The sequence below is a fragment of the Haliaeetus albicilla genome, chromosome 21 (genome assembly GCF_947461875.1).
Source record: "Haliaeetus albicilla chromosome 21, bHalAlb1.1, whole genome shotgun sequence".
Lineage (NCBI taxonomy): Eukaryota > Metazoa > Chordata > Aves > Accipitriformes > Accipitridae > Haliaeetus > Haliaeetus albicilla.
In genome coordinates, this window is record NC_091503.1 from 4,829,562 (window position 1) to 4,847,536 (window position 17,975).

At 44.9% G+C, this 17,975-nt stretch overlaps 1 protein-coding gene across 3 annotated transcripts in view; it reads left to right on the forward strand.

Moving 5' to 3' along the window:
• Positions 1-405: 405 nt before the first annotated feature.
• BASP1 (brain abundant membrane attached signal protein 1) overlaps positions 406-17,975 on the forward strand; it is a 51,663-nt gene continuing 34,093 nt past the window's right edge. Inside the window, exons 1-2 of one of the 3 annotated variants that reach the window (XM_069808897.1) lie at positions 430-635; positions 7,302-7,391. The gene's annotated coding sequence lies outside the window, so the exon portion shown is untranslated. Of the gene's footprint in view, positions 636-2,032; positions 2,056-7,301; positions 7,392-17,975 lie in introns of those variants that run through there. The other 2 variants (XM_069808896.1, XM_069808898.1) reach the window with 2 other exon arrangements.

The window sequence follows — 17,975 nt, forward strand, 5'->3', positions numbered from 1 at the left end:
ACACGTGTAGGCAGGCGGCTCCGCTTCCCTCGCAGCTTCCCAGCTCCACCGGGACCGACCCCCCCCCCCCCCCGGGGGGGGTGTCCACAACCACCGAGCTCCCCGTTCGCTCCTCGCCGCCATCCTCCCTAAATTTTTTTTTAAAATTTTTTTTTTTTTTTTGGGGGGGGGTGGTAAGGTTGCAAGGTGCATTTGGGGACCTCCACGCAAGTCCCCCCCCCGCAGCGTGCCAAGCTTATCTCGAAACCCTTGGGTCTGCGCGCCCCCTAAGCGCAAAAGGCGCGCAGCGCATCTCCCGCCTGCAAAATAAATAAATAAAGCGCGTGTGGCTTTTGAACTGCCCACAGACTGTCACAGAGAGAAAAAAAAGGGGGGTGTGTGTGTGTGAGGGGGGGGGGTGGGAGGGAAAGAGGGAGGGGGGAGAGAGAGAGAGTGAGAAATGCAGAGGCAGCAGCCGCGGTAGCGGCGGCATTGCTCCAGCAGGCACCAGTCACTCCAGTCCCGGCGAGCGAGCTGGGGAGAGGCGCAGCGCTGCCAGCGAGGCGAGCGGGCTCTGGGGGGGGTACCCGGGACTCTCTTTGTGACACCCCAGCACAGAAACACACAGAGGGGGGAGCGAGGAAAACCGTAAAAAGGTAAGAAGCGGTGTATCTCGCTTATTGCGGTATTTAGGTAGCAGACCTCGGGAGCTTTGCGATTTTGATCGGGTCCCCCCCCCCCCCCCCCACACCACCACCACCATCCCAGTGGGGTTTGGGATGTGGGGAGAGGGGACTGGGGGGGGGTTGAATGGGGAAGAGTGGGGAGATTGGGCACGTTTTTTAGGAATATCGCTGCGGGGAGCTCGATTCCTCGAGAGGGAGACCGGCCCCGGAGCGGATTCGAGGCACAAAATGGACTGAAAGGCAATTTCGTGAAATTTAAATGCCCGATAAGCCTTTCTTGGGGGGGGGGGGGGGGGGGTTGGCGGTGGGTGTGGTGGGGATAATAGTGATTTATGCCCAATTTCTTGTCGGTGCCTTGAGCCTGTTTCCAAAAGAAGCCTGCTTAAAAAAAAAAAAAACCAACAAACCCACAATGATAATTATAAATAAAACCCCAAACCAACAAAAGCAAGCCCCCAAAAGCCCCCCAGATGAAACGAAGCGCTGGGAGAAGAAAACGCACCGCGCTAGGAAGATGGAGGGGGGGGCGGTGGTGCAGGGAGGCGCCGGGGAAGGGGGAACGTGGGGAGGGTGGGTGCAGGCGGCTTGCGTGGGGGTGTTCGGCGGGGGGCTCGGCTCCCGGTGCCGGGCTGCGGGTGGAGGGGTGGGGGGTGGGGGGGGTGCGGTGCCGGCAACAATGCGATTGTTCTCGGTGAAGGAGCGGCGCTGCCTTCGCGGTCACGCGTGTGCGTGGACGCGGCGGCGATTCGGATCCCTGCTTTTGGCGGGGCGTTATGCCAAGGGTTTGGGTTTTTTTTTTGGGGGGGGGGGGGGGGGGCTCGGTTACCCGAATCCCACCCTGGCGGGGGCTACGAACCGGCCGTCAAAAAAACCACAGGGCCGGCCGCCGCTCCCCTCACCGCGCCTGCCTCATGAATATTCATCGAACGCCGCCCCCCCCAAATCCCCCCCGCCCCACGACATTTTTTATCTTCTCCCCCCCACCCGCCTCGCCGTGCCCCCCACGCACACGCGTGCCTTTGCCAACGCGCCTCCCGCGAGGAACTTTCCCCGTGCCCCGCCTCACGGTGGGGGAGAAGGGGACCCCCCCCACCCTCCTGTCAGGCCGGGTGGGCGCCCCACGGGGGCCGATGGCCGGCGCGGAGGGCGCGGTGCGGCGTGAGGAGAGTGGGGGGGGGGCGGGTTGTGTGAGGGACGCCCCTGCCCGCGCCTTTGTCTCTGCCCCGCGCATGCGCGGAGGCGGGGGCGGGGATGGGGCGGCGGAACAAAGGCGCCGCGGCCACCCCCGGGACGCCGCTCCCCTCTCACCCCCACACCCCCGCCTCGCCCCCGGCCTTGCCGGGGCACGCCGAGACGTTCCGGAGCCCGTGCTGCGCCCGGCTTAGCTTCGGTATCGGCTAGCGGACCCCCCCGGTCGCCTCGCTGAGGCAAAATGGGGCGGTTTTTTTTGAAGGGAAAAAGCAGTCTTGGGGGGGCGGTGCGGGAAAAGGGGGAGCCGGGGGGGGGGGCTCTGCAGCAGCGCGGGAACGGTCCGTGGGTCCTTCGGGTCAGGGAGGGGACGGGGGGGCTATGGGAAGCTCCCACGCCGCGGGGACGTGTCTGCTGCCGGGCTCCGTCTTGGGTGGGGGACACACACGGGACACTCGTGCTCTGCTGAAGCATCTCCCTCAGCCCAGGGGATGCAGGCTTTCAAGAGGAAGATTTATTTATTTATTTATTTATTTTTAAAATTTTTTTGTCTGTGCATTGGTGCGACATCTTGAGATCTCTTTTGTTCGAATTGTTGCATCTCGCTGCTGGCATCAGTGCGCGTTCCTCCTCCTCCGCCCCTTTTCCTTCCCCGCGGATGCTCTTGTCCAAACCGCGGATGCGTGTTTCTCTGTAGGGTGAGCGTGCTTAAGCCTGTTGGAAATAGATAATTTTGTAAGCCAATGACTGGTGGTTTCTGAACAGAGACGACTGGGGTGTTTGTCCAGCTGGACGTAAAGGTGACAAGTGGGCTCCTCAAGAGAGGATGGCAGTGGGTTTTATTCCTTCCCCTCTAGGGTGAGGAACATCAGCTGGAAAACATACACCCCAAGGCCCCTCACATCATGATTTTTGGGTATTTCCAGTGTTTTCAGTCAAGGTCCCTTCTGAAGAAGTGCTGCCATCAGAGCCCTAAATCTGTCTTAACATGCCCTCTCGGCAACACGTAGTCCGGTGGCCAGGCTTTGAACACCGAGGGTTTTTTTTCCCCAGTGTAGCTGTTCCCCGTGAAGCAGGGAAGCAGCGCGAGCGTGGGGTGGGAGTGCCGCACCGGGGGAAGATGCGGCATCTGCTGCTCCTGCCGTCTCCAGCGGAGATACCTTGACCCACACAATCCTTTTGTATGCAGGGCGTTTCTGGGAATTTTGGGCAGACCCTCCGAGCTTTAGGCAGGGGAGGGAAGACGTAAGGGCATGGCCAAAGGTTTGTGCGCTTGCTGTCTCTACTCGTTGTCTTGCAGAACTTCCTCATAGGAGGGAGAAGCTTTGCTTTGTGATCTTCCTACCTACTGGATTGTATGCAGTGAATATTTTCTTTTTGTCTGGCTTAGTTTCACTGGAGAGCGCCAACTCTGGTCTGCGGATGGAATACACCCAAAGTGATGGGAAATTTGTGGTGGCTCTGCCTATTCTTGTACGCTTCATGTATGAAATAGCTGATTGTGTAATTCGGGGAAATTGTATGTAGCTGCCAAAAAGCAATCATGCAGCGTTTTCTTCTGTTTATATGAACCTCTGAGCTTATCATATCCAGTTAAAATAAAATCAACATTAAAAGGTAAAGCTGGTAAAATTACTCCTCCAGTTATTGCATGAACAACGATCGGGTGCTTTTTTTTTCTTTCTTCCCCCTCTTTTTCCATGCTGCTTTGCATTTGAAATGCAACACCCACAGAAGCAACCTGGAGATAAAAGGTTGATCTATTCCAGACAGTGGCACACCTTTGGAGCATACCCTTCCCCTGAGATTATAGAGTGTGCACGCCCCACAATTTCAGAACCGTCTCTAGAGCTACCTCTAGTCCTTAAGTATTTTGATCTTTCAACATCAAGTCTCTGGAATAAATTCTATTTTCCCAGTGAATCTTCTTGCGTTCGTGCTGTGTTCCACTGGTAACTTTGCCCCATGCAGTGAACCATGGAGTCCTTCAGCAGAGCCTCCTGTGTACAGGACGGCTGCCGTCTGAGCAATGCTAAATTCTTCCCTTGAGCAGGCATCCACCCGTGCCCCCATGGGGTACGCTGAGGGACAGGAGCTGGTTGCAGGGCAGAAACAGGCCTTCCCATGGAATCTTGGGAGACTTCTGTGCCGCTACATTTTCAGGCATTCAGCTACCATTGAGCTACTCGTTATTTGGAAGCTTGCCATTGAAAGCTGATTTTGCACCAATTTTGAAAGCAAGAATTTCAGAATATTCCTTTTTTTTTTTTTTTCTTTTCTTTTTCCCCTCCATCTGCAAGAAGAGGATGCTGCATTTGTATGTACGCATTTGTGCACAAATCCCAGGTCTTGATTTAGGTCTGTAGGTGTAAATGTGGTGTCCTTGGGTGCACGGTAAATTCAATGGCTAAAATCTGAGTTCTTCAAGTAAGAAAACTGGATGCTATTCAAATATAATGAAGAGTTATCAGCCAACATTCAAGGCCCTACCTTCTCTCCTATGAGGGTAGTAAAGGCAGGCCATTTTGAAGTATTGTACAGATGCATTGACACAGCTTCATAACTAAAGGAAGAAAACTTAGGAGGGGCTCGGGTTGTTTCTTCTATGTCAATCAGGAACGACAAGAATGAGGTAACAACTAGAGAAATCAAAGAAATTCCTGAAAGCATTAGGGACTTGAAAATAGAAACCATATGCAGCATAATAGAGGTTTCATGCATTAGTAGGAAACGCTTTCAAGATTTAAAAAAATGGAGGGGGAAGAAGGGGGGAAACACCTTGTGCGGAATGAAAAGGACTTTAAAGTCCTCTCTGCAGCATCTTCTATCTCCCAGCTGTCTGTCTTAAAAGCGTGATGCCAGCTAAGCTTCTTCCTTCAAGATGGAGACATGCGGTTAGTATAAAAATGTATCAATTGGTTATTTGATATGAAAATTCATAGGTTTAAAATAGAAACTGATTGACAGCAACACGATTCCTCAAACATGAAAGATTCCTGACTTGCCAGAATCAGAAAATAAAATCCTTTGACTTTCTTCAGCACACCAATAAATGTAGATACTGATTTGTAACACATGTGGAATGGTCAGGCTTTGCCTGGGAGCAAGATGTGTAGTAATTCCCTCTTAAGTATAGTTAATGGAATTTAACTCTGAGGAAACAGTTTTATTAATAAAAACCTTCTGTCTCAGGATATAAATCAGAGGCCGGTCTCTTTTGATGTGTTTGGTATTGTGTTCTGCAGAATAGAAATTAAGTAGGCTCTATAGTTGGTCTGACTTGTGGGGTATAGGCTGCCAAGTACCTCACCAGTGCTGTAGTGTTGGGAAAGCCACATGCTTTTTAGTCACATGTTGCATAGTTTAGATTTTAGCCTGGTAAGTAGTGCCACATATGATTATGATCTGCTGATCCGGGGATTTTTTTGGTTTTTTTTTTTTTTTTTTCTTACCCTGTAGGAATTTGAATGTCTTTTCAAAAGATTTAATTTTATGTACGCTGCCCTGGCAGTTGCTCAGAGCAGCACGCACTTGGTACTTAATGTAAACCGTAGGACTGATGGTATGAGCTTCATTTTGAATAGAGACTCGCTGTCCTTACGAAGGATTCAACACTGACTGTGTAATAAGTCTTGGGCCTTAACCACTCTACCTTTTGCTGCTTGTAAAGGTGTGTTGGTGGATGCTTGCTAATGATGTCGTGATGGTGGTTGTAGTACCGACGCATTGGCATGAAGAGGATGTGAATGCAATGTAGAAGCATAACCTTTTACTCCAGGCAATAAGACGAGTAACTGTAACGTCAAAGCTTCCCATAAGATTAATTTTAATGATAGAAATCTCTGCCATCATGACTCTACATGACAAATGGAAGGCACTTCTGTACAAATAGTAAAATCGGGGGGCTGCTGGCCATTTCCTGTTTCAATAGTTCTTAAATACTCAATAGGAGGTGGAGCATAACCCCTGCAGAAGGATAGAGCCTGGTTTTAGTTTGTGAATTTCTTTTCTGCGGTTACTGTTTTCCTTAGGTAATTGGTTGGTGAAGGAGGGGCTCATATTCAAAATTACGGCTTGATGTTAATAACTGTTTTAGGATGAAGTAGAAGGTGGTCACATAGCAGGATGCTGTACATGTGCATCTGCTAGACAAATTTAAGATGATTGCTTGACTATGGAGAGGAAATGAAGCCAAAACCAAGAATGGATCAACAGTAATAGAACTGATACGCATCTCTCTCATCTAACTACCTTAGAAAAGCACGTGCAAACCAAGCGCAAATCAGGATGTAGAAAACAGGGAAAACCCAGTTGCAAACATGTAATCAACACAGGAGAGTCAAACTATGAGAAACCCTTTGGTACATCTGTTTGTCCAAGATAGACCGGAGCCTCAGAATTGCTACATCAGCTTCCTGTCCTCATCCTTCCTCAAAGCGGTAGAGCACGTCATACGGGGGGGAAGAAAACAAAACCAAAACAGCCTAGGGGTGGTATAAAACTAGGAGTCTGGAAAAGGAGAGGGTGAAACCTGTCACGGCTAGATGCAGTGCTCGGATGGTTTCGGCATTCCCCATTCATAGGCAAAATTTCCTGTTGCTTGTATTTTGGCCGGCACTGGTAAGTGCGTGATTGACTTCTGCTACTAGTTGTGCCGAGCTGGTGGGAGGAAGCAAACTCAGTGAGCTCTGAGGTGGTGAAAACTGCTCTTTTGGGTTTCTTGCCATCACCACAAAAGCTGAGGCAAATGGGGAAGACGTGCTGGCTGCTCTACCCAGCAGGTTTCTGAACCAGATGGGCTGAGAGAGTGGGACTTGTTCTCCTCCAGCAGCATTGCTCGGCCCTGTGTGCCAGCTCTGCACCAGTGAACGTACAGCCTGCGCTGGGAATAGCTGGTCTCACTGAGGAGTGGGTGAAAGCTGCCTGTTGACTCTTGCTTTCCTTTTCCGATCTACAAGCCCTGTGAAGCAAGGGAGACAACAACTCCCTAGAGCGTAAAAATGAAAATCTGGCCAGATTTTCCAGGCTTTTCCATTCCATACTTTGCTTGAGACTGAGTAGAGTGCACTGTTGGTTTGTAAGTTCGTTTCACTAGGAGCTTTCACTACGAGCATGTGAGGCCTCTGTAGTGTACCCGAGTGCTCAGGATAGCCCCATAGCCTATAATTCAAGGGCCTAAATTAGCAGACTAAAGCAAATGTGGAAACTCTTTCCCTGTTTGCGGTTCATACATGCTCTGCATAACTCCAGCATTATAGTGAAGAGCATCCTGCTGGCTCTAGAAAGCTGCATGTAGACTGTGAGAGTTCAAGGACAGTGGCAAGTTGTCCATGCAGACAATTCTTTCTGATGGATCTGGTATCATTCACAGGGAAAGATTTTGGTGAGATGGATTTATTTGTTCTCTGTTTCTGTATGCTGTTCCCTTTTCTTATTCCCTACCCTCAGAGATCTTCACCTTGAAGAAAACCATCCCACAGTGCAGAGGTACCAGCAGAACCCCTTTTAAGCCGCTTGTGGCCATCTGACGTTCCACCGGTATTGTACATTTTAATGATTTCCTCAGTGCTAGTTTCCCTAGGTGATATTTAGAGGAACATTCAGCTTTCTGCATAGTGGCGCATACTTTACATCCCGTCGCCTTGAACTGATGACATTGCCTTAATGAATAATACTTTTAGAACCAAGCTAAGTAAGAGCTGCCATGTGCACTGAAATATGATAGCTCACCTGAGTGTACTCTTTTCCCATGCATGTAATATTGAATAAAAGCTTCAAAAGAGCTCAAGAAAACTGATATTACGGTAGTTTTTTATAAACACGAGAATAATTATTCGGTCACTGGAAGTTCAGCTGTCATCCTCTTCTGTAGATGAGTCAGTGACAGATTCAGGAACAATTTACTGATGGTGGTGGCAAGAGCAATGTGGCATTCCTCATGGTGTCTCAATCCTGACTGAGCAGTACACTGTATTGGCAATCCACTACGGCACAATGTCTTCGAAGTGGCCTTCAGTGCTGAGGTAGCTTCTGTTACCGAGGCTTCAAACTATACTGCAAATCAGCTACAGGTGTTTTTATAAACATGTCTTGAAACCATGCTGTCACCAAGGCATTATGGAGAAAAACAAACATACCAGTCAACAAATGACAAATATAATGGATCTCCCTTGCCTGAAGCAGGATAAATATTGTGTCTTTAAATACTTGCCATCTCTGCTCTAACTTGGAGTTGATACCTGGAGGATGGTGTTGAGGGAAATGAACTGGCTTTGCACGCTCCCCCACAGCTATTGACTGTGTGAGGCAAGAGACTGAATATCCGAGTCCCTCACCGCCTACAACACAGAGGTGACAGGGAGCGAAGGAAGTTCCGCACTGACAGATTTGTGGTTCAGGAAGAAAGTCTGTCCAGGAGTTTGCTGTGAAACAGTGGCAGTAAATTTACAGTCTGAGAATAGAAATATTTATCTCAGCAGCATTATTTTTTTTCCTTTCTACTTAAAAAAACAAAGTTCTTCTTTGGCACATTTGCTTCTGATTAAAGAAGCCATTGAATACACTTCTTGATATCAACTTTGTATTCTAGCATGTTGGGATATACCTTATTATCTCTGTGCATATTTCTAAATGTGTCACACTAAAAAAAAACCTGGTGTCTTCAAGCTAACTCTGACTCTGTATCCTTCCTTGCCATGTCCGTGTAGATCATTTGCTTCAATTAAATTATCACAACTGCTTATGTTGCAGTTCCCCTTGGTTATCCTCTCTAGAAGTCCACATCTTCAGCTGTGAACTAACTCAACCTATTTCAGAGAACACCTTGTTAATGATACATTAAACAAGTAATATGTGCATTAGGAGGTATTCAGGACGCAGTAAGATGTCATAAGGTTAAGTGTGTATGGTCATTCCTGTGTAGTACAAAGCAGCGATATGAGAACAGAACCACTTATTGCAAAACTTTAATTCCAAACTCTGAAATGAATGTTACTAGACCCCAACTGTTTGCATGGATATGGCTCCCAAATCTAGACGCTCACTAGAGTGAGATGATATCAACATGAGAACTTCATCTTAAACAAAGTTTTATGCAAATCCTGTAACAATGTGGAAATCTCGGAGCTCTGCCAGCCAAAAGCATTCAACACTTTTACCTTCTTATCACTTGAAGAAATATTAATGAGATTTCTCCTTCTGCTGACTGAGAGGGAGTAGATTTTTTTCCTCTTTACGTGGTGGTTTAGTTTTAAGCAAAACTAGCACTTGACCAAATGAAAAAACCCACCCCAAAACCTAAAAACCTGTATGCGATAGCTTGTGTTGTCACGTCTTATTTTCAAGAAGAACTAGATTTGTTTGATTCCTGTAGGACATGAAACAAATTGCTGCAAGATCATAATTAAACTACACTAGTGAGTTGCAAAACCTTCCAAAACACACTTTTAGGGGAAACATTTGCTATTATAATAGACAAAGCTTGTCTGTCAAGCTGTGGCTTTGCTGGGCTACATATTGCATAAAGGCCAGTAGCGGTCACAGTCATACTGGCCTGAGTTGCTTCCATAGAGAAACCTTTGGATCCACTTCTAATTGCTTGAGATTTTCATTGTGTCCAAATAAAGCACATCTATAAATGATGGAGACAACAACATGATTGCTGTGCAAATTCATTATGAATGCCATCAGGATGAGTGCCCTGTTCAGGCCAAATGAGTTCATGATGGCAAATATATATGCCTTTTTTCTGAAGTATGAGTTTGTGGCTACAGATAGGGCAAAGACACAAAATAGCCTTTGGTCGCTGTGGAGGGTCCCCAAGTAGAGGGCCAGAGAACTGAAGTGGATTGATTTAGATCATCTCCTGGACGCTGAGCTCCCAAAGAAGACCAAAAAACTCAAAGGAAATTATTTTCATTAGAATTACAACTAGTCATCTCAGTTAATTAACTCCTTAAACAGAGAAAACTTACAGCGATGAGAGAACCAAAATAATAGATAAAAGGTTTATTCACAGCCCGATCTCTGCCCATGAGCCCTTGCAAGTTTCAAATACTAATGTTGGTTTCAAGTACGCAGTGGTTTTCTGCATTGCAGCAAATTTCCACGGTCCTCCCTGGTCCCAGACTTCCTTCCCAACACCTTTGGGATCTGCCTGTGGGTCTGCTACGTGCTCCTCACAGTGTTTTTTCAGTTTTGTTTCCGAGCTGCAGGTTGCTGGCTTGAATCTTTTGCCTGTCTCACCCTGCCGTCTCCAGAAACCTTGTCTCCTTTGAGCAGCCTCGGGGACTCCTGCGGGGAAGGAGCTCCTCTGGCCGCTCGGTCTTCTCAAAACAAAGAAATAAAATGAGACTGTCCGCAGGAGCCTTCTGTGCCATCGTGCGAGCACAGTGGCTTTGGTGGGACCGCATCCATGGGGCACACGCCGTCTGAAGTGCCAGTCATTGGCTGCTGTGCTAATGATGGTCGTTGACTCCCTGCACTGGAAAGGAGACCAAATAGCTAACTTAATTATTAGAAATGCCCTGTTTTATCTTAATTAATCTAGCCATATAATTCTGGTTCCCTGATCTAATTAGCTAGGGAGATAGTTAAATAAAACTTTCATGTATCTAGGCACATTTAGCTATTCGTGGTTAAATCTGCTCACGGTTCCTAAGAGACTATATTTCAAAGCTATGGAGTCACAGCCGGGAATACCACCCAGCTGCCCTTCATCTGAAATAAAAATACAGAGTTCACCTTAATTAACATGGTGGAATAATTTTTTATGTTAACAATACACCTCGTAAGTAACAAACATGTTAAAGCCTTTCATGGGAACAAGGAGGCATCTTTCTCTGTTCTGCCACTAAGGAGTAGCAAGTAACTGTGTTGTACACAAGGAATGGGATTTCCGCTCTTTGAGTAGATAAATGTAACTTTAGATTGTGGAAAATATTTGCCCTTTGCTCTGTAATAGATGGAAGACGGTCAGTAACCTGAGTTAAAATAATCTGAATAATTTGAAATGAATAAATCATAGTAAAAATTCCTTGTCCATGGAGGCATTTCTAAAAAGACTGTACGTGGTAACCATAAAGGATATGTGATCAGAATTACCATAAAGAAGATTTTGTTGACCAGAAAGGGACAACAGGAATAACAGAGGTCCACTTCTTAGTTGTGCTAAGCGTTTGCTACCAAAATAGAACAAATTGCCTTTTAACTGTCCTAAAATGGACATCTAAGAATTTCCTTTCATGTACTATGTGTTGAACGTTTAAAGATATTTCTTGCATGGGTCATATGCCACATAAAAGAGATACCGTTCAAGTGGTAAACAATGAGAGTGATCAAACAGGACCTATGAAAGGGAAAAATGAACACATTGGTTTTGTGGAGTATAAAGAAGAGACTGATCATTTTAAGAAGAGGTAAGAGGGTAACCAGAGAGATCACTTAAATGACACTCATTCTGCCTTGGGGCAAGAAGAGGGACTGTCTAGACTTCTCTTGAGGTCCCTTCCAGCCCTATGGTTTGTGGGACCAGGCACATGGGCAACCTTTGGAGTGAGCTTGTTCTTGAGTGCAGAAAAATTAGTTTAGTTGAAACACAATCATTCCCAAGCATACTAATTTATTGGCAGTATGTTTGAGCTCTGTTAAAATAGAGAACAAAAGGTAAACCCTCTGCTAATATGCTTTATGGGCATGGTATATGCTAGAAAGAAATATACAGGTAAGGCTTTCCCAGAGCTGGCAAGAGGAGATTTAATGTCTTGATGCTGAACAGCAGAGCTTCTTAAACAGAGATTTCTCGTAGCACTTTGGACAGAGTTCCTGAAATGTGCTGTAAGTTTGAGGCCATTCTTCAAACTGGGGCTGCGGGACAAGAAGGGGAGTAAAGCTTACAAAAACGAATGAGGCTTTTCACTTCCTAAATTTTATTTCAAGACGGTGATTTGTAGTGATGTGGGTAGGTTTGAAAATTTTACTCTGTAAGCTCAGGGTGAAATTTTGTGACTGCAGCTGAGGACCGCTGTGTAATACTGATTGGTATGACACTAGGATGCCTTTTGTTACTTAATCTATAGGCTGCAGAGACATTTGTTGGGTTGTTCCACAGATGAGTGGAGAATCTAACTGTGTAACAAAGGCTATACACACGTTTTCAACACATGGTTGCGCAAACTTAATGGCATAATAACAATAGCTTTGAAGGTTAAGCCTGACATAAATTAGGCTCATTTCTAAAGAAATCCTTGGTGTGTATTCATAAATGGTTTTGAATAGACTTAATGTTTAGCTGAACAAATATCTTTGTGCAGTCTATCTTTTGTGTGCAGGTGGGCAGCTGCTGTTGAAGTTCCTGGTTCCATACCAGAGGCTATCCACGCTGCAGCTACTTTGGACTATGTGTTTGAAATCAATCAACCTTTTTGTACCTGAGGGCAACCTGAGATTTATAGAGTTTCTATGTATGTTTACTGGGAATAGTGTTGTGCTCTTAAGAAGCGCTTGCAGGATTTGTACGTATGTTTCTGTTTAATGAACCAGATTCTTGACTAGCTGCCCATATCTTGGTGTTATTAGAGATGAGGAAGTGCTCACCTTCGTTTAGATGCTAATTGTTAGATTATTCAGCGACGTATGGATTTTGAGCCATGCACAACAGTGTATTGGCATTCTCTGAAGCGAATCTCTCAATGAGGGAGGCACGTTTGGGAGCAGAACTAGAGTTGTGGGCTTGATTCCGGTTTTATTTATGTCGCTGATCAGTGAGTATTTGCTTTGAATCTAATTGAGTTGTACTAATAAAGGCAGAGCTGTGAGCTGCTAGAATTCCACAGTGGTTTGGATGGTTGGGTGGGTAGTACTGATTGGGTCTGATGCTCTTATGTGATATAACAGTGCTCGTGTTTGCAATCGCAACATGTAAGCATTTCCCAAAACATTAAATCCCGGTGTTCTGTCATCTGTCTGCTTTTCTTCATGACTTCCTCATTGGTTCTTTTAAGAAAGTAATGGTAGGTTAATTTGGATAGTATCGATGTTGAGGGCGAGTTTCGTACTGCCTGAAGAGGAAGAAGGTTTATCTTTTTACTCTGTAGAAGGTAAGTGTGTGCAGCAGTGCAGTCTTCATGTTGAGTACATAGGTCAGAAAAACATATGCCTGAAGTTAGGATTATTTTGGTCAGAGACAAAATCTCTGACATTGGGTCTTATTACTATTAATAAGCTCACATAAACTGGCACAAAGGGCTGCGGAATAGTCTGTAGAGCAGAGAATTTTTTTTCCAGTACATGGGCCTGTACATGAGAAACAGCAGATCTTGTAATTACGGCAGTGAGGGAGGGGAGTGTGTCCTAGATATACCAGGCTGTGCAAGCACACGCTGCTATGCAATAACATATACTAGGGTCGGTAGGGAGCATCTACTAGTGCGTAAATGGGCACTGCTCTCTTACTTCTCTGCTGTAGATCTCTGCGTGGGACCTATTGAATGGGGATGGTGGGTTAGGGTGGTCATGGGGCTGGGTTTGAGTCAACCCCCTGCCTCGGAGCTGGCTTCAGCTGGGTTTTGGGGGGGAATCTGGTTCGGTAAAAACTGTTCCCAAGTGATCCAGCCAAGCCTGTTTTGTCAGCTGCCTTATGGAGCTCTGCAGTACAAGCAATAGGTAAGCGAGATGAAGTGCTAAAAATGGCCACGCTGGAACTTCATTCAAGGGTTGATATGCCCTAGAAAATAGTTTTTATCTTCACGTATTATGTGGGTGCTGATGTTTAAAGTCCAGAGCTGGGCTGATTTGTCATAGAGAAATATCTGACATGTATAAACTATATATGGCTGGCGTGACTAGTGTGCTTCTACAAAAACCTTTTCTACTTAAGAGACAGGCCAATGAAAATGAACATGAACTTTAAAATCAACCCTCAGGTTTGTATTTCAGGATTAGAGTATGCTTTCGAGACTACTATCTGCAACAGTGGGATAGTAAAAACATTTCCATTTTCTACCATAAGGTAACTAGCCACTTAATAAAGAGTATAGTTCATAGATTTCTGAGGTTTAAGACCTAAAGCATGCAATAACATACAAAGCCTATGGACTAATGAGTAGTAATTAAAGAAAGGCATATATCACATACCTATTGGTAAAGCAACCTGAGGATGTGCAGCAATAAGAAAACCTGTTGCAAAAACTATGAGGTGAATTATTTGAAATTTGAATTTATTTTAATAGATTTGGTAGCTTCCTGTGTAGTACCACATCCTTTGCATTTTTTTCACCAAATGGGAAGTGTGATGCTGGTAGGAAGAAAGTTTAAATAAAATCCTATCAGCAGTTTCTAGTCAAGTGAAGAGTACTTCTGATGTTATAATTTTTATTTTCTTTTACTTTTTTTAAAAGATTGTCCTAAAAAGGTTTGAGATTTGGTCACGACAGTGGATCTGGCTGGGAATCTTTCAATTAAATGTTTTCTATTGGAAAATGTTCTTGCAGCTCAAATTCTGGAGGTGTAATCATATGGGTTTTCATTTCTAGCTGAAAAAAAGGACAGACTTACGCACTTTGAGCTAGCTAATCATTTAGTGCATAAGAAACCCACGTGGACAGCCAAGATCCAAATTTTTGCTCTTGCTGATTCCTGCTGGGGGATTGGACTTGTCTCCTGTAAAGCAAGTGAGTAACATATTCAGCAGGCTATTGCCCAGTTTTGGTTGGGTCAGTCTCAGCCTCTACTGATGGAGCTGCCTACTCCTTGCTGTATAAACTACCAATTGGCAAGAGACTGTCTCTGGTCAGAGCGCTCACCGAGGTGTTGAAAGCTGAGGTTCTGGTCCGAACTGGACAGAGAAGAGTTGAAACATGCTCTTTGTAGATGAAGTGACTTTCTTTAAGCAAAGGGCTTAAACCTGTGGCTAATTTTTTGCCTGTCTGAGTGCAAAAGCTCATATAAAAATGCCATAGATACCAATCTTTTGAGGGACTGGACAGTTTTTTACCATGTAGCTCTAGTATAAAGCCAGTATCTTTGTTCGGATTCATAGATTAAATATCTACCCGTTTTGCAGTATTTTATTTATAGGAGTTTCTGGGAAGATGTTCAAGTCCCCAGCTGCCAATTAAGTGCCTGGCACGAATCTTAACCACGGAGCTGGTCTCGCTACTTTACGTTAGAGGGAAATTACATAGCATGAAAATTTTAAATTTACTTTACACCCTGTGGGATTTTTCCTTATTTGCGAACTAATCCTATCTATGGTGTTGGATCCTTCCACTTCAAGGGTGCAGGTAGGACGGCTGAACTGAATCAGCAGCTCCTTAGGGTGGGCTGGCTGCACGCTCTCCCCTGTTGGCTTTGGTTTTTCTGGCTGGTCTCCTTTTCTCCCAGCTCAGTGAGCTGAATCACCTTGCCCAGGGCTCAGCTAAGAGCCAGACCAGCTGCAAGGGAAGGGGAGCGGGCAGTGGGCCCAGCCCACTTGAAACAGCAAGCTATTTAATTTGGCTTAGCTGTATCACCTAACTACTCCTTCATTTCAGGATATTAATGATTTTTAATGTTATTCCTCTAAGCATGTTTTGCATCTAAACCCACATGTTTAAGAGTAGAACATCTTACGGCTAGGACATGGCAACATCATGTTATCGAATATAAAAAACATTGCACAAACTTTTGCAGATTAAAACCAATTGTGGAATCTTCCAATAAAATGCTTTTCGGTTTAAAATCTACTAAGTGAATTACCTCAGTGCCAAAGGGCTAAATCTGCCCAAAGGCCGCAGTATGTCTGAACTGACAAGGGAGTTCCAGTGTGGGAAATCAGAAGTGACTCAACTCAGACTGTGACCTCTAATGACCATCTACGTCTCTTACAGCCATATCTATTTTGTGTAAATGAAGATGACTCAAATCTTAAGCTTCCTTTTTTTCCGTCTTTTTAAATTGTTTCGATTCCTGTAAAAGCACGCAATAACCCTTATGGTTTATGATGTGATCCTGTTGTTTACACCTGAATGGAGACTGCTGTGTAAAGCTCAGGTGTGAGTGAAGTGGTACGGCGAGTAAAGGGATGCCTCGGAGCATCCGACACTTCTGTGCCTTGGGCAGGAGCCAGGCCTCTCAAGGGATATTGTGATCCTGGCACTGCAAGAGAGCTGCAGAAGGCTCACCGAATTCTTACTTTAATGTTGTCTTTTGATTCGAATATTAAAAATAGTGAGTAGGTTGTTATGATAAAACTATTAGACTGGACTGAAAACTTGGGTTCATACTTTCAAGTGTTTCTGAACGTTCATTTAATGCTGACGGGGGGGAGTTGGGGGGATTTCCACGAGTTTTAATCAAGGAGACTACATTTTAATTCCTAATACATATTTATAATCTCTTCAAAGGAGTTCTTATTTTTTTCTGTTAGTGTAAGAGTCACTCAGAGTTTGCTTCAAAAGAGAAAGGCTCTTTTAGCTCGACCGTTTCATCTGTAATTCCTGATTCCCACTACAAAACAGGTCGTGGAGACTACAGGTTATACTCCTTGATAGAATTAGATCAGTAGAGCAGCAATCAAAATGTGTTGCACATAACAAATTGCTACACTGGTTCTGGTTTAAGAAATCCTTTATATTGTAAACAGGAACTTAGCACTTTTTATGAAATATCTTATCCTGTAGATAGCTGCTCAGCGTAATTTGTGAATATGTGTAATTTTCTCACTTGGTGTACTTACAAGATGGCTATAAAACCCAGCTTCATTTTGTACAGTTTTTTTTGCATTTATGTCTACTGTGTCAGCCATTTGGCTGCAGGAAAATGGTACCTCTTGCTCGCGGGAGGGGAAGTTAGGACTGTTAGCCAAACTCGAGGCAGTTTGTCACGTCAGTGAGGTAAGTGCGTGCGTTATTCTTGTGTAAAGCTGTATTTTGTGAGGTGAGCCCAGCTATCATATTGTCTTTTCATACAGTAACTCACTGGGTGCTTCCTGCCTGCCGAAACTCCCGTAGAAGTCTTTTCTACCATGTCCTGAGGCAATGCAGTAAAAAGAAAGGACTGTTGATGGGATTTTTGAGAAACCAACTGCAAGGAAATTTCTTTTCTGATTTTATCTGGAAGCGGAGAACAGTTGGACCAGTCCTAATCCATCAGATCTACAGCTATAGATCCACAATTTTCTGCTCGTTTATATTGCAGCCATAAAAGTGGGAATATGTCCGTAGTGCATTCGGTAGCGTTAGAAGTGCGGGAGTTAGCTCTGTTCCCAGCAGCACCATAGCCACGTTCATGAGGAAGCTCTGTGGGAGCTAATTTTATCCGTGTGAGAATGTTTAGCCACCTCTTGTAGAATTTCACATATATTTTACCCTACTACTTCCACTAACGTGGGCACCAGTATGTTACACTGCTCTGTGCCCCATATTTCTGCCTTCTAACTGAGTGTTTCAGTGTTGCATTGCCTGGAGTGGTAGGTATCCTTGTTCCATTCTTTTCAATTGAATTAAATTGAATAAAAATAACATTTAAAGAATCAGTGTTAAATATACCAGTTTTATCTTTCATTATAAAGCTTTTTTGTGCGCATAGCTCTCCAAAAATGCTCGTAAAATCCAACAGTCCCTCTTAACTTCAACCTTAAATAACTGAATAATTAGAAAATGGCACCATGAGAGATGACAGTAATGATGGAGATCCCACTACCTTATATTTGCACACTTCTACAAATGAATGGCACTATAGAGACTGAATCCCTCATACAAATGGTGATGGGTCCAGTGTCATTCCTTCAGCAGATAGTCAGCATAAATGCCGTTTACAGCAAACCAGTGTTCCCTCTGTTACAGGCAACAGGACACCGACCCCTGTTTTCTGTAAAACAAACTCACATCGAACGAAGGAATTTAAGCTCGTAAAAAATGCGATGTAACTTACACTCAGATAACAAGTATATGGCTAAGCTTATCATCCCTGCTATAAATGCTAAAAGCCGTCAAGGAGAACAGGCTGAACAAGGCACTCGGTGATTTGGAGTGAAGCTGTCTGTGATCTCAGGAAGGTTTCTGGCCCGACCACCCCTGGCCGATGCCACGTGCCTTCTTGGTGGTGAAGCTCCCCAGCGTGGGGGGCTGCTACGCCTGAGGGCTT